Consider the following 15,654-nt stretch of genomic DNA (forward strand, 5'->3'; position numbering starts at 1 on the left):
GAAGCAGGGGAGGACAAGATGGCGGGCGCCACAGATCGCCTCATGCGCTCAGCTAGATCCTCATCCCAACCCCCCCCAATTACCTCGAAAGCCAGTGAACAGGCGGTGGATGCGGAGGATCCCGACCAGGAGCCTGAGGTACTACAAGGGCTGGGAGTCGGATGTAAAGCCTTGGCAGTGGAAGTGGCTAAATTTTTAGCCCCTGACATTAAAGCAGCGCTGGAGGCAGCGCTGGAAACCATGCTATCGCAGCTACAGACCGACGAATCCAGGCACTCGGCACAGATCTCTGGGCTGGAGGACAAGGTCAACTCACTCGAAAACGACCTGAGCCAGGCCCAGATGCAACTACAGGCAGTGCTGCAGTCCACCTCGGGCCTCCGTGACAAACTAGAGGACCGACTAGCTCGCATCGATATGTGCGGTGGACATCCCCAAAGCCCTTGGCATCCGCAGCCCCTGTGTTGTGGAGAGGGCACACCGCGTAGGCCCGTTGCGTCCGGACCAAAATGGCGAGCACAACAACGGGGATATCAGTGCAAGGCCCCGTCCCACCATTGTTAAGTATCTCAACTATGCAGAAAAAGCAGACATTCTGGGACACTTCAAGAAGAGGGGGAAGCCGATTGATGTCAGAGGCTATAAAGTTCTTCTATTTGGTGACTACAGCGCTGAGGTCTCTAGAAGGAGAAGGGCGTTCTCAATGATCTGCTCAAACTTGGTAAAGAAGAAGCGAAAATTTGCATTGCTATACCCAGCGATTTTGAAAGTGTTCCGGGACGATGGCTCCGCAGAGACTTTCACGACACCAGAGGAAGCAGAGAAGAATATCAATATGCCAACACGAGACGACATAGCGGAATGGTCTTCTGATTCGCTTACTCCTTCTGGAAGGCCGCCATCGTCACAGCGTGACAGACTAACCTTACAGAGACCGCGATCACCACGCCGAAGAGGGAATCGCAACTCTGAGGATCGGCGTTCCAGGAGAGACTAAAGTGTGGTGTACCTGTTCTAGGAGTACCCGAACTTACCTGTGAATGGTAGCTGTGTTAGTGAGTTATTCCATGTGTGATAGCTGTTATATTAGTTACTTACCTCTGTTACTGATGACTTCCATGTCTCTTATTGAGGGGCTTTTACCTAGCTACCCAGCTAGCGCACCACTAGAGGATTGACATGGAACTGTATATTGATCACCTGCCTAGGTATTACGTCAGGCAATAGCATAATCCCAAAGATTTTTTGTTCCCCCTCTAGGGGTATTGATCAAAGTTTCATCCGGACAACGGATAGTGTCACTATAAGCATTGTTAGAAGGGAATACAGGAGGGCGAGAGATAGCGAAGTCTCTGAATAGACGAGAAAAAAGTGAAGTCAGGAAGTTATACGTTCGCAATCACCCTAGGTGATACAGGGGATAATTGGTTCACAAGTTGGGAAGGGAGGGAGACAGGATTTTTTAGCACTACAGATATTCTATTTGTACTTGGTGATAGAAATTAGCATAGTATCAAGATGGTCAATATAGTGACCTGGAACATCAAGGGGCTACGTTCTCCTCATAAAAGAATGATGGTTCTACGTCACTTGAAAAATTTACAGGTGGATATTGCCTTATTACAAGAAACGCATCTAGGTACAGAAGATTTTAAAAGAATGCAAAAGCTATGGGTGGGAGAAGTGATAGGATCCCCATCTGACGGGAAAAAGGCCGGAGTGCTAGTGTTGCTGCATAAAAAACTAAATTATAAGATACTGAAAACGGAGGCGGATGATTCGGGGAGGTTAGTCACCCTAACAATTGAAACCCCGGCAGGGACATTGTCAATTTACAATGTCTATGCCCCCAAAGTGCAAGCGGGTCCCTTCATTGGGAATTTAGAAAGGCGGATCTTGCAGGACACCAATGAGCTAGAGCTACTTGGGAGAGATTTTAATCTGGTACACTCGGTCCTTGAAGATAGAAAACGAACAAGGCCTAGCAAAGCTGATAGTCAAAGGAACACGTCCATCCTTCCCTGTCTGTTGGACGCTACCAAGCTAATAGATATCTGGCGACATTGCAACCCCATGGAACGGGAATATACGCACTTCTCTCACTCTCAGTGCGCCTGGTCCCGGATAGACTACTTCCTAGGGTCTAGCTTATTGACCACTAAAGTAAGTAGGTTGAAGATAGAGGAGATGGTGATTTCTGATCACTCGCCGGTATCATTGAGATTGAGAGAAGTCACTCCAAAGGGTCAAGATATTCTATGGCGACTATCGGGATACTTAGCCATGGATGAAACCTTCAAATCTAGATTGTTAGGATGGTGGTGGGAGTACAAAGATACGAATGGGCAACATCAAGACAACCCCTCTCTTTTTTGGGACACAGCAAAGGCGGTACTAAGAGGAAAGATAATTTCCTACACAATAGCTCAAAAAAAGGACACACGGTCCAAATTTTTAGAAGCTACGAATAATCTTAGAGTGCTCTATACAGAGTTTCAACAGAACCCCACAGAAGCCCACAAAACTAAATGGGTCACGGCTAAACATAATTATGACCACTATGCAGAAAAATTGGAGAGGATCCATGCGGACCATTCTTCCGCATATTTCTTCAAATTTGGGAACAAGTCGGGTAGGTTGCTGGCTAGGCTTGCACAAGGAAAGAGAACGCAGTTGCCACCCCCCAGGCTTCAAACGGGCGAGGGGGATTTATCTACGGATCCAAAAACTACACTGGAGATATTTAAAAGCTTTTACGAGCAGTTATATGCTCAAGACCCTTGTGATATTACAGAGGGCCATGCCTTCCTGAGCTCAGTCTCTCTGCCGTCTGTTGAGGAGCCTGACTTGTCCATGCTCAATGCCCCTATCACAGAGCAAGAAATTCAACTGGTGATAAAGTCTCTGCAAAATGGGAAGGCCCCGGGACCTGATGGCTTCCCAGCGGAGTTTTATAAATCCCTGGGCCCAGAGATAGTCCCTAGTCTACTATTGTTATTTCAGTCCATTATTCAAACACATACGGTAATGCCCTCCGGTAATCTGGCACATATTAAGCTGATACCCAAACAGGATAAAGATCCTACTCTTCCGGGATCTTATAGACCAATCTCCTTGATAAATCAGGACCTAAAAATTCTAGCGAAGATAATGGCTAACAGACTTGCTAACGTCCTCCCCAAACTTATTGGCTCTCACCAAGTCGGTTTTGTGAAGGGTCGCTCAGCCACAATTAATATACGAACGGTTATGGCAGTCCAGGATTGGCTCCTCAGGGGACGGCAGACGGATGGGATGGGAAGAGAGGCTCTTTTGGCTTTAGATGCTGAAAAAGCCTTCGACAATGTTAACTGGCAATGGTTAGATCTAGTCTTAGATAAGTTAGGAATTCTAGGCCCCTTTAGGGCGTTTGTCAAGGCAATTTACACCTGCCCCTCAAGCGAGGATCTTTCTATCAGATACGTTCCATCTCCAGAAGGGCACGAGACAGGGATGCCCACTTTCCCACTTTTATTCTTGAACCACTTGCTAGATACTTGCTAAGTTCAAATGTTTATGAAGGAATAAAGGTGGGGAATAAGGAAATTAAGTTGACATGCTTCGCGGACGACATGCTGTTATTTCTACGTAACCCCACTGAGGACTTACCAAAAATCCTGGATACCCTAAATAAAGTGCAAACTTTTATGGGATTTAAGATTAATGTAGAAAAATGTCAGCTGCTACGTGTGGGAAGGGGATCAGGTGAAAGGTATGAAGAAGGTCTGATCACGGTAGCGCGGGACTACATTAAATATCTAGGAATTAAAATAGGCAAATCCCCGGCTATGATGTATAGATTGAATTATGACCCACTGATAGCTAAAATTATTCAAGAGTTGCAGAGGTGGCAGGAACTCCCGCTGACCCTATTAGGGAGGGCAAGTCTCATTAAAATGACTAGTTTTGCTAGGCTCTTATATCCGCTGCAAACGATACCGCTTTTATTGAAACACACTGATATTAATAAGCTACAATCCGCGTTTGCAGCTTTCCTATGGAAGAAGAAGAGGCTACGTATTGCATATAGGAAACTTTGCCTTCTAAAATGGGAGGGGGGTCTTCAATTACCTGACATCTGGGGCTATAACTTGGCAGCACTATGGCGATATATACGAGACTGGGTTTGGGGAACCTCACATTATGCCGATAGGGTGTTGGAACAAGAACTAGTAGTGCCTTTTGATCTCCATGCACTGTTACATACCAAAATCTCGCTCCTTCCAGAAAATACCAAACAGGCTCTGATACTCAGAGACACAATAGCGACGTGGAAACATGTCAGAAAATTATATAAACTACCTATCTATATCTCGACATACATGCCGCTGTGGTCCCTTCCATCTTTCCCTCAAGGGAGATCCAATAGCCTATTCCAAAATTGGCGAAGGAATAATGTGAAGACCCTAGGGGATTTATTGTCGGTAAATGGACAAAAACTACTATCTTGGGACGAAATACAGTCCAAGTACTCTATACCCCCAAATCAGTACTTACAGTTTTTGCAGGTGAGGGCTTTCTGTGCAGCCCAATCAAACACACTGGGCACTGAAACTGCTATAACTAGATTCGCTAGCTTGATGAACCGGGCGAGCAGTGCGGATTCTATTTCCATACTGTATAGAAAACTAATGAATGTTAAAATGGAAGGGGTGGCGCAGACGGTTTTTAGAGAATGGGAGAAGCAGGTGACCGATAACAAACTTACCTTTAAAATACGCGAGGGGATGGATAGAATAAGAAGTGCCATCAGCAGTGAACATTGGAAGGAAACACAATTCAGAATAATACACAGAGCAACCTATGCCTACAACTTGTCCTATGATAATGCGCCAGCACATTACCTGAGAAACTGCCCCAAATGTGATATGCATAAGGCTGATCTTCTACATGGGATCTGGGGATGCAGCAAGCTGAGACTGTACTGGGGACAGTATGTGCGTATGTCAGGGAAACTTGGAAGGTCGAAGTTAAAGATATACCCCAACAATGTGTGTTTCAATATATCCCTAGGGACCAGGATGACGATGACTCACCCATAGTGGGCACCAAGGGGCCACATGTCCTATTGCTCGCGGCAAAAAAATGTATACTGAGAAAATGGTTACAGCCCCAGCTGTCCACCGTGGATGAAGTCGTTGGCACAGTAAAAGTGCTCATGTATATGGACAGGCTAGATGCAGAGCGCAACAAGGAATCATCCATACAATCCTTTATTAATAAGTGGAGACCATTTATTGAAAAGTCACTCACCATATATGAGAAAAAGGAGGTCATGAAACCATTTGTTGACACATCATGGTATATGAAAGCCAGAATAGCAGGTAGCCTGGGAGACCTGGAAGTTTAATCTGGGGTGCTTTAGCTTATCTGTAGTGCTAAGATATAAGTTTACAGGGTAATGCAGATTAATGGGATTAGGAAAATAAGAGTCGAGAGTGACAGAGCTAATTCTATTCACACCTGAGACTTTTCAGAATATTTTGATGAGATTCCGGTGTATACGAGGTGCTTCTGATCTCGGCTTGCTTTTGCAGTTTTGTGTTGGGGGGGGGGGGGGAGGTGACGGGGTATTAAAAAAAAAAAATGGATCTAGGCAGAATGTCTTTCACCATGCGATGCTCGATTCCGGATTGACATGATATGATGTATTCAGAACCTACCCTTATGTATTGTATCGAACATTGTATGTACCATATTGCTGTCTTGTAACTTTGACAACTGCCAGATCTGAATAAAAAATTTTGATAAAAAAAAACAAAAAAAAAAAAACATAGAAACCACAGCAACTCAATCATGAAGTGAAGACAATGTAACGTTACAGAGCAGGGTCACAGAATGTTGAGGCGCATAAAAGTTACCAACTCTCTGATGACTCAATACCTGCAGGGCTGTCTTTAATGGGGGGGCAAAAGGGGCAGCTGCCCCGGGCCAAGTTGCTCCTGGGGGGCCCAAGGCGGCTGCCTCTTGAGCCCCGCTGGCCACTGCCCACAAATTTAATGACATTGAGTGGCGTGCCTAGGGGTGGCAGTCCGCCCCGGGTGCCAGGCTGTCAGCTACACAGGGGGGTGCTGCCATGCCTGCCTGCGGGCACTCCAGGCATTAAACTGTGATAGAGTGAGAGCTGTGATTCTTTTAGGAGAAAGGACCTTAGATGACATCATCACCATGTGACCAGTAAGATAGCGATATTACTGGTCACATGGCTATGAGGTAATCAAAGGTCCTTTCTCTCTACCAGGAGTGTTTCTGCAGGAGAAGTTTGCCCTAATTGTGGAGCTTTTTTTGTGAAGATTGCATCAGGAAAATGTGACAGGGGGTGTTATGCTAATATACTGTAAGCTACTGTATAGTGGGGTGCTGTATAGTGTGGGGTGCTATACGGCTCTAATGTACATTATGGGGTGATGTATACTGTGGGGTGCTATACTGCTCTATTGTATACTATGGGGTGCTGTATACTGTGGGGCTATGGGGTGCTATACTGCTCTACTGTATATGGGGTGCTGTATAGTGTGGGGTGTTATACTGCTCTACTGTATAGTGGGGTGCTATATAGTGTGGGGTGTTATACTGCTCTACTGTATAGTGGGGTGCTGTATAATATGGGATGCTATACTGCTCTACTGTATAGTGTGGGGTGCTATACTGCTCTACTGTATAGTGGGGTGCAGTATATTGTGGAGTGCTATACTGCTCTACTGTATACTATGGGGTGCTGTATACTGTGGGGTGATGTATATTGTGGGGTGCTATACTGCTCTACTGTATACTGTGGGGTGCTGTATATTGTGGAGTGCTTTACTGCTCTACAGTATAGTGTGGGGTGCTGTATAGTGTGGGGTGCTGTATAGTGTGGGGTCCTGTATACTGTATAATGTGGGGTGCTGTATAGTGTGGCGTGCTGTATACTATATAGTGTGGGTTGCTGTATACTGTATACTGTGGGGTGCTGTATACTGTATAGTGTGGGGTGCTGTATAGTGTGGGGTGCTGTATAGTGTGGGGTAATGTATACTGTGGGGTGCTATACTGCTCTACTGTATACTGTGAGGTGCTATACTGTATGCTATAGGATGCTTTCCTGCATACTGTGGGGTGTTATACGATGTATTGCATACTGTGGGGTACTACTGTGGGTCATTATATACTGTGGGGTGCTATACTATATATTGCATACTGTGGGGTACTGTATTCTATAGGGTGCTTTACTGCATAATGTGGGGTGCTTTATACTATAGGGTGCTATACTGAATACTGTGGGGTGCTGTAAACTATAGGGAGCTTTACTGCATAATGTGGGGTGCTGTATACTATAGGGTGCTATACTGCATACTGTGGGGTGCTGTATACTATAGGGTGCTATACTTCATACTGTGGGTTGCCTTATACTATAGGGTGCTATAATGCATACTGTGGGGTGCTGTATACTATAGGGTGCTATACTGCATACTGTGGGGTGCTGTATACTATAGGGTGCTATACTTCATATTGTGGGTTGCCTTATACTATAGGGTGCTATACTACATACTGTGGGGTACTGTATACTATAGGGTGCTTTACGGCATTCTGTGGGGTGCTGTATATTATAGGGTGCTATACTGCATACTGTGGGGTTCTGTATATTATAGGGTGCTATAATGCATACTGTGGGGTGCTGTATACTATAGGGTGCTATACTGCATTCTATGGGGTTCTGTATACCATAGGGTGCTATACTGCATACTGTGGGGTGCTGTATACCATAGGGTGCTATACTGCATACTGTGTGGTGCTGTATAATATAGGGTGCTATACTACATACTGTGGGGTACTGTATACTATAGGGTGCTTTACTGCATTCTGTGGGGTGCTGTATACTATAGTGTGCTATACTGCATTCTTTGGGGTGCTGTATATTATAGGGTGCTATACTGCATACTGTGGGGTGCTGTTTACTATATGGTGCTATATGGCATACTGTGGGGTGCTGTATACTATAGGGTGCTTTAATGTATACTGTGGGTGCTGTATACTATAGGGTGCTATACTGCATTCTGGGGTGCTGTATACTATAGGGTGCTATACTACATACTGTGGGGTGCTGTATACTATAGGGTGCTATACTTCATACTGTGGGTTGCTGTATACTATAGGGTGCTATAATGCATACTGTGGGGTGCTGTATACTATAGGGTGCTTTACTGCATACTGTGGGGTGCTGTATACTATAGGGTGCTATACTGCATTCTGTGTGGTGCTGTATACCATAGGGTGCTATACTGCATACTGTGGGGTGCTGTATACCATAGGGTGCTATACTGCATACTGTGGGGTGCTGTATATTATAGGGTGCTATACTGCATACTGTGGGGTGCTGTTTACTATAGGGTGCTATACAGCATACTGTGGGTTTCTGTATACTATAGGGTGCTATACTGCATACTGTGGGGTGATGGGATGCACTGTAATGCTAGGGTGAGCCCCGGTCTCCTTCCTGAACTGTAGAGCGGTGACCACTTCCAGCCCTTAGCCCAGCTGCCCAGAGCACTGATCCTGAGCCGCTGGAGTCTTCAGAACTGTAAGTATTTACAGTCATTCATTGTAAGCTATATTATATATATTACTTGTTTTATGTGAGTAAGGGTGCTGGGTGGTTGGAGAAGGGGGGATGTGTGTTGTGGTGGAGGACGTGATTGCATGCTAGGTTGTGGGAAGGCGGGATCCAGGGGGCCCAAGTAAATTCTTGCTCAGGGTCCAATCAATATTAAAGACGGTCCTGAATACCTGCAGAGATTCAAACCTCCTCTGGCAACAGAAGCACAAAAAATAGGCACCAGGAGCATCCTGGCATGAGATTCCGGGATCGACCAGCTGCCTGCAAGCCTTACATCACCAAGCACAATGTGAACGGAGTGGTGTAAAGCATGCCACCACTGGACTCTGGAGTAAGGGTAAAATATTCTGTGGAGTGATGCTGTGGAGTCATATTTCTCTATCTGGCACTCTGATGGATGGCTCTTGGTTTGGCAAATGCCATTAGAACGTTACCTGCCTGCCTGGTGGAGAAAAGATAATGCAGTGGAGTTGTTTTCCAGGTGTCTGCCTTGGCCCCTTCGTTCCAGTGAAGGGAAATCTTAAGCTTCAGCTTACCAAGACATTGGGGACCTTTTATTAAAGCTTGTACGTCACTATTGCAGCATAGAAAATGTTTTAGACAGCATTTGTGAATATTTGAGGTTCTCAACACTTTTTTGAGGTGAGAAAAAGTGTGGGGCTAGCGGGAGGAGCATGGCTTCCCACCACCCAACGGATTCACTGTAACTTGCACCAGAAACTGGCTTAAGTAATACCTCAAGTCTACACCAGCTCCTGGCTGGCGTAGAATAGAGTTTTTGGTGCATGGAGGGGCAGAGATGCACCTAATTTAAATCAGGCACATCTTACCCCAGCGCAGGGGGATCAAAACTGGTGTATTGGAACACCAGCTATGATAGATGTTCTCCATTACCCTTCCAACATTGTGGGAACAGTTTAGGGAAGAGCCTTTTCTGTTCCAGGGTGTCCTAGTGAACAAGGCAAAGTCCATCATGCATGGTTGGGTGAGCCCTGACCTCAACCCCATCAAACACCTTTGGGATGAATTAGAATAGAGATTGTGAGCCAGGTGTTCTCCACCACAAATATTATTCTGGATGAATGGGTAAAAATTCCCACAGACATAATCCAAAATGTTGCAGTCTTCCCAGAAGAGTAGAAGATGGGACCAACTCCATATTAATGCCTATGGATTTTGAAGGGGGTGTTTACTACAAGCTCCTGTAGGTAATGTGCAGGTGTTCCAACATTTTCATCCATACAGAGTATTTGGAGTTTTGTAAAAGGAAACCAGATCTCCAACCACCATCAAAAATATATTAAGAAATAAATCAGTACACAATTTCAGACCTTAATACAACACACTGCTAAAGTGTAGAGAATCACTTCAACGGGTTAAGTACTGATTTATTTATTTTTTACAGAAATCTAATGCATGACTATAAGAAATTGCACTAAATGTGAATAAAATAACATACACTGGTTTGATTTCTGAGATAATCATGTAAGGAAATATGTGTGGTATCTCCAGCTTCATGGTGGATTTGTATCTATCCACACGCCGGGAAATGTCACTGCCAACAGCGCATTAAATGAAGTGTTAAACTCCGCTGCTCCTTGCTCTACCATATTTTATGTGCAGACAATACTTAATTCGTTATAAATCACATATGAACACATGTTCCAATGCTTTATTTCAATTCATAGTAATACATTTGCATTCCCAGACTTTTCCTTAAAAACAAACGTCTCATTCAGAGCCTAAGATTTATGGGCTGATAAGTAGAACCTTGTAAATGGCTGTGTCCAGATTGGGGCGATTGTTAAAATGTTCAGGAAACGGTTGATGTGACATTAACAGGAGCCGGAGGGATGAAAAACATACAGTGGTTGCAGGAAAGAAAGCTGCACTTTACATTCAGATTTAATGGCCGATATATGAGGCAAAGCAGCTTTAAAACATTTTATTCTTTTTGTAGCCTGATTGCTTTAATTAAGACCCAAAATGGATGGAAATATCTCTGCTCCTTCTATAACAGATTTTCTCAGATAGTACATACTTCTTAACTAGAACCTTCTGTTAGGCTTTTATGGTGTCTAATGGCATCTAGGAGGTAAGGTGGGTACTTTCTTCCAGGCGGCATTCCTTGACTACAACTACAGGCAGAAAGTATTTCCATACTTCTATAGGAGAGGGTGTCATCTCAGTTTTTTCATTGTACTTGGGTGCAGCTTCACCCCATAAATCAACCAATCAGTGACCAATGATCACTCAGCAACCTAGGGGACTGTGGTGAGGATGCTTGTAGTATTAGTGGATGAAGGTGGAAGTAGCCACAGTGCCAGACCTTGCAGGGGAATTATGTGTGAGGTCATGGTGTGTGCATTAGGTGGGCCGAGGGAAATACAGTTCTGGTTACTCATGGTTATGTCATCCCTGGGCAGGCTCGCATAAGTGAAAAGGAGAATGGCACAAGGATTCTCTGAGGGAACACTCTGGTGTAAGGGACACAGGCAGGGGCGTATATAGAAATCATTGGGCCCCATAGCAAGAATCTGATTTAGGCCCCCTAACTCCGCCCACTACCCACCCCTGGCCCATCCCACCACCTGTCCTGGCGCCTCCCCTGTCACACCCCCATTGAATTCCTACTGACCCAGAGAATAAAAGGCACAGGTCAGTTTCTCCACAAAGGTAACGCCATAGGAACAAAACCTGTAAAATGGTGGAGAAATTGCGTTTTTTTCTTCCAATTCCACCCCATTTGGAATTTTTTGCCCACTTCCCACTACATTGTATGCCATATTAAACGGTGGCATTAGAAAGTACAACTTTTCCTGCAACAAAATAAGCCCTCATATGGATATGTGACCGGAAAAAATAAAAAAGTCATGGCTCAAGGAAGATAGGGAAGAAAAATGAAAATGAAAAAATGAAAAAAACCTCTGGTATCCTAACTGTTAAAGGGGTTATCTAACACCTATTATTCCCCCCCAAAATGCCTAGCCAACAGCAGGCCGTGAAGGAAATGAGCCTTCCTAGCGTCATTGTGGCCTGCTATTGACTGTCCCCCACGTCTCCGGATGTTTTCATTCATGTGACGGGGGGATGCAGTGGCGGCCGTGTGGGCATCAGTGATGCGGGTGCCGGTAGCGGGTTAAGTATTACCTGTATGAGGTGCCCTGGCATTTTGGGGGGCATTATAGGGTTTGGATAACCTCTAACTCCTTGCTGCTGATGCTTAGTTTATCATGAGAAAAAAATAGCCATTAATCATGAATAATGACTTTAGAGTATAAGTTGATATTGCTATCATAGCGTGCAAGAAATAAAAGCGTGAACGTCATACGTTATACACAAAAACTATGATCTATTGCACGTTACACACCAATAATGTTGTTAAACCTTGCACACACCAGTAACTCCACCATATTGTGCTTCTCCCATACACTATGCACAAATAATAACGTAATATGCTATACAGTCCGCAAAACACTGACGCCACACATCGCCAGCACTTAATAGATCATTCCTATTCTTGCCCGCAGCTGCGGACAAGAATAGGACATGCTCTATTTTTTGCCGGAGCCGCGGGCCGGAAGTTCGGGGCAGTGGACCGGAAATGCGGATGCGGACAGCTTTTCCGTCCCCATTGAAAATTAATGGGTCTGAACCCGTTTCACATAATTGCGGAACGGATCCGGACCCATTCAACGGACGTCTGAATGGACCCTTATACAATGTACACAGATAAAGCCACCATATCCTGCACACAGTGGGACAGGGCAGCTATTAGCAATGTTTTGTCCCATAATTGCCACAGAGTCAGTGCCACTAGGCACTGTAAGGGTCCACTTACACGGCCGGCACCCCCATAGAAATGCCTATTCTTGTCCGCAATTGCGGACAAGAATAGGACATGCTCTATTATTTTCCGGAGCTGCGGACCAGGAGATCGGGACCATGCTCCGGAAATGCGGATGCGGAGAGCACACTGTGTGCTGTCCGAGTCCATTCCTGCCCCATTGAGAATGAAAGGGGCCGTACCCATTCCAGATATTGCAGAACGGATGCGAACCTATTCCACGGACGTATAAATGGAGACTTAGAGGAGGCAGATGTCAGGGACACTGCAGTGGGTGGGAGATAAGAAGCTGCTAGAGGCTCTATGAGGGGAGTGAACATAAAAGACAAAAGGAGATGGAGAAGATCTGGTATTAGAGGGAGGATAGCAGCAGCTGGCATGGGCTCTTTTATATGAAAGGGGGAAGAATCAGGTGGCATGGACTCTGATAGATCAGGGGGCAGAAGTTGCCAAGGGCTTTGTGCTAGGGATTGGGCACATCAAGTCACAAATAGGTGATAGGGGCTCAGTTACTGATGGGTGGACAGAAAGAGATTGGAGGAGGACAGAGGGTTCCATGGCCTTTGTGAGTGGGTGTTGGTGACAAGGTATACAAAAGGTGTCAGGGGCTCTTTTATGAGAAGAGGGCACAGAAACTGGTACAGGTTCTTTGGGTGACAGAAGGTGGCAAGGAGTCTCTGGGGACTTCAGGGAACATAGAAGATGATAGTGGCTGGAGGCCACAGATGGTTGCAGCTATTCTGTGGGGAGAGTAGTAGAGGGGCATACAAGAGAGGTTCTGTGGGGGCTAGGAGGGAGATAACAGGTAACAGCAGGATAGAGTGAGGTGGCAGGCAGCTAGTGTCCTACCTGAGATTCTTTCCTGCTGCAGTATTTTCCCCCCGGCTTTCGGTGGGGGCATGGCTTCACGGGAGGGGTGTGGCTTAATGGATGTAGGCGTGACCTGTGAAGTTCTGTCTACTTGAGCCTGACACGGAGGGTCGGGACATCAGCAGCATGTGCTCTATTGTGTACAGAATGGGGGGGACGGGGGAGGTTCGGAGGGGGGCCCTGACTGAGAATAGGGGAAGCAAGCAGGGCCCGGCCAGGTCAGGGCCCTGATGGAGGACAAGTGGGTGTGCCTCAATGCCCGATAAACTGTCTGCAGATGTAGGGGGCGGGGACTTCCATGCACTCCGCGCCCCCCATGCCACGGGCCCCATAGCAGCTGCGTGGTCTGCCTATATGGTAGGTACGCCACTGGACACAGGCCAGATGGTGGTTTGAGGTGCCCTTGATGGTCTGTATTAATGTGCCTATGGCAAGGTCCATTGTAGTTGTGACGCCAGTACCTTTTGTGGTGGTGCAACCATTTACTGTAGTGTTAATTGAGGAACTGAAGACTGAGACAAGGATGGTGCAATCCAAATTACAACTTTTACTGAACGTTGCTCCTGGTAACAATTCCATCTAATTTATAAGACAGTCTTTGGTACATCCCAGTATAAAATACAGTCTCATGTATACAGGGGTCGGGAAATGTAAGTCCTCACAAGAAACAGGCTTTTAGACCTATATATATATATATACACTCACCTAAAGAATTATTAGGAACACCTGTTCTATTTCTCATTAATGCGATTATCTAGTCAACCAATCACATGGCAGTTGCTTCAATGCATGTAGGGTTGTGGTCCTGGTCAAGACAATCTCCTGAACTCCAAACTGAATGTCAGAATGGGAAAGAAAGGTGATTTAAGCAATTTTGAGTGTGGCATGGTTGTTGGTGCCAGACGGGCCGGTCTGAATATTTCACAATCTGCTCAGTTACTGGGATTTTCACGCACAACCATTTCTAGGGTTTACAAAGAATGGTGTGAAAAGGGAAAAACATCCAGTATGCGGCAGTCCTGTGGGCGAAAATGCCTTGTTGATGCTAGAGGTCAGAGGAGAATGGGCCGACTGATTTAAGCTGATAGAAGAGCAACGTTGACTGAAATAACCACTCGTTATAACCGAGGTATGCAGCAAAGCATTTGTGAAGCCACAACACGCACAACCTTGAGGCGGATGGGCTACAACTGCAGAAGACCCCACCGGGTACCAGTCATCTCCACTACAAAAAGTAAAAAGAGGCTACAATTTGCACGAGCTCACCAAAATTGGACTGTTGAAGACTGGAAAAATGTTGCCTGGCCTGATGAGTCTCGATTTCTGTTGAGACATTCAAATGGTAGAGTCCGAATTTGGCATAAACACAATGAGAACATGTATCCATCATGCCTTGTTACCACTGTGCAGGCTGGTGGTGGTGGTGTAATGGTGTGGGGGATGTTTTCTGGGCACACTTTAGGCCCCTTACTGCCAATTGGCAATCGTTTAAATGCCACGTGCTACCTGAGCATTGTTTCTGACCATGTCCATCCCTTCATGACCACCATGTACCCATCCTCTGATGGCTACTTCCAGCAGGATAATGCACCATGTCACAAAGCTCGAATCATTTCAAATTGGTTTCTTGAACATGACAATGAGTTCACTGTACTAAAATGGCCCCCACAGTCACCAGGTCTCAACCCAGTAGAGCATCTTTGGGATGTGGTGGAACAGGAGCTTCGTGCCCTAGATGTGCATCCCTCTAATCTCCATCAACTGCAAAATGCTATCCTATCAATATAGGCCAACATTTCTAAAGAATGCTATCAGCACCTTGTTGAATCAATGCCACGTAGAATTAAGGCAGTTCTGAAGGCAAAAGGGGGTCCAACACCGTATTAGTATGGTGTTCCTAATAATTCTTTAGGTGAGTGTATATGTAAGAAAGCTACCGCTTCAGACTAGGCTTTGAAGGAGATAAAGTCTTTGGCTGGTAAAAACTCTCGCCTGATTCTAACCTGACTTGAAGGTGGTTTGCAGAGTCCTTGAACTGCTATTTTCCAGTGCTTATCCGACAGTTGGCCTATCTGTCCTCAGGGTTTAAACTGGAGGTGTGGATGCCGGAAGCTGTGCCCTACACCTGCTTGCAAAGGTGCCTGGGAAGCCCTTTGCCGTGTGCTATACTTTGACTTTAAGACAATATAAAATTCCCCTTGAATACTTGCTTTAGAAGCTGGACACTGGTCACCCCGGAAGAGTTAGCTGTAGAAGTGGACTTCTCACCTCTGGGTGAAATCTTGCGGCTTTAAAGAGGACC

Source organism: Bufo gargarizans, chromosome 6 (assembly GCF_014858855.1).
Source record: "Bufo gargarizans isolate SCDJY-AF-19 chromosome 6, ASM1485885v1, whole genome shotgun sequence".
Lineage (NCBI taxonomy): Eukaryota > Metazoa > Chordata > Amphibia > Anura > Bufonidae > Bufo > Bufo gargarizans.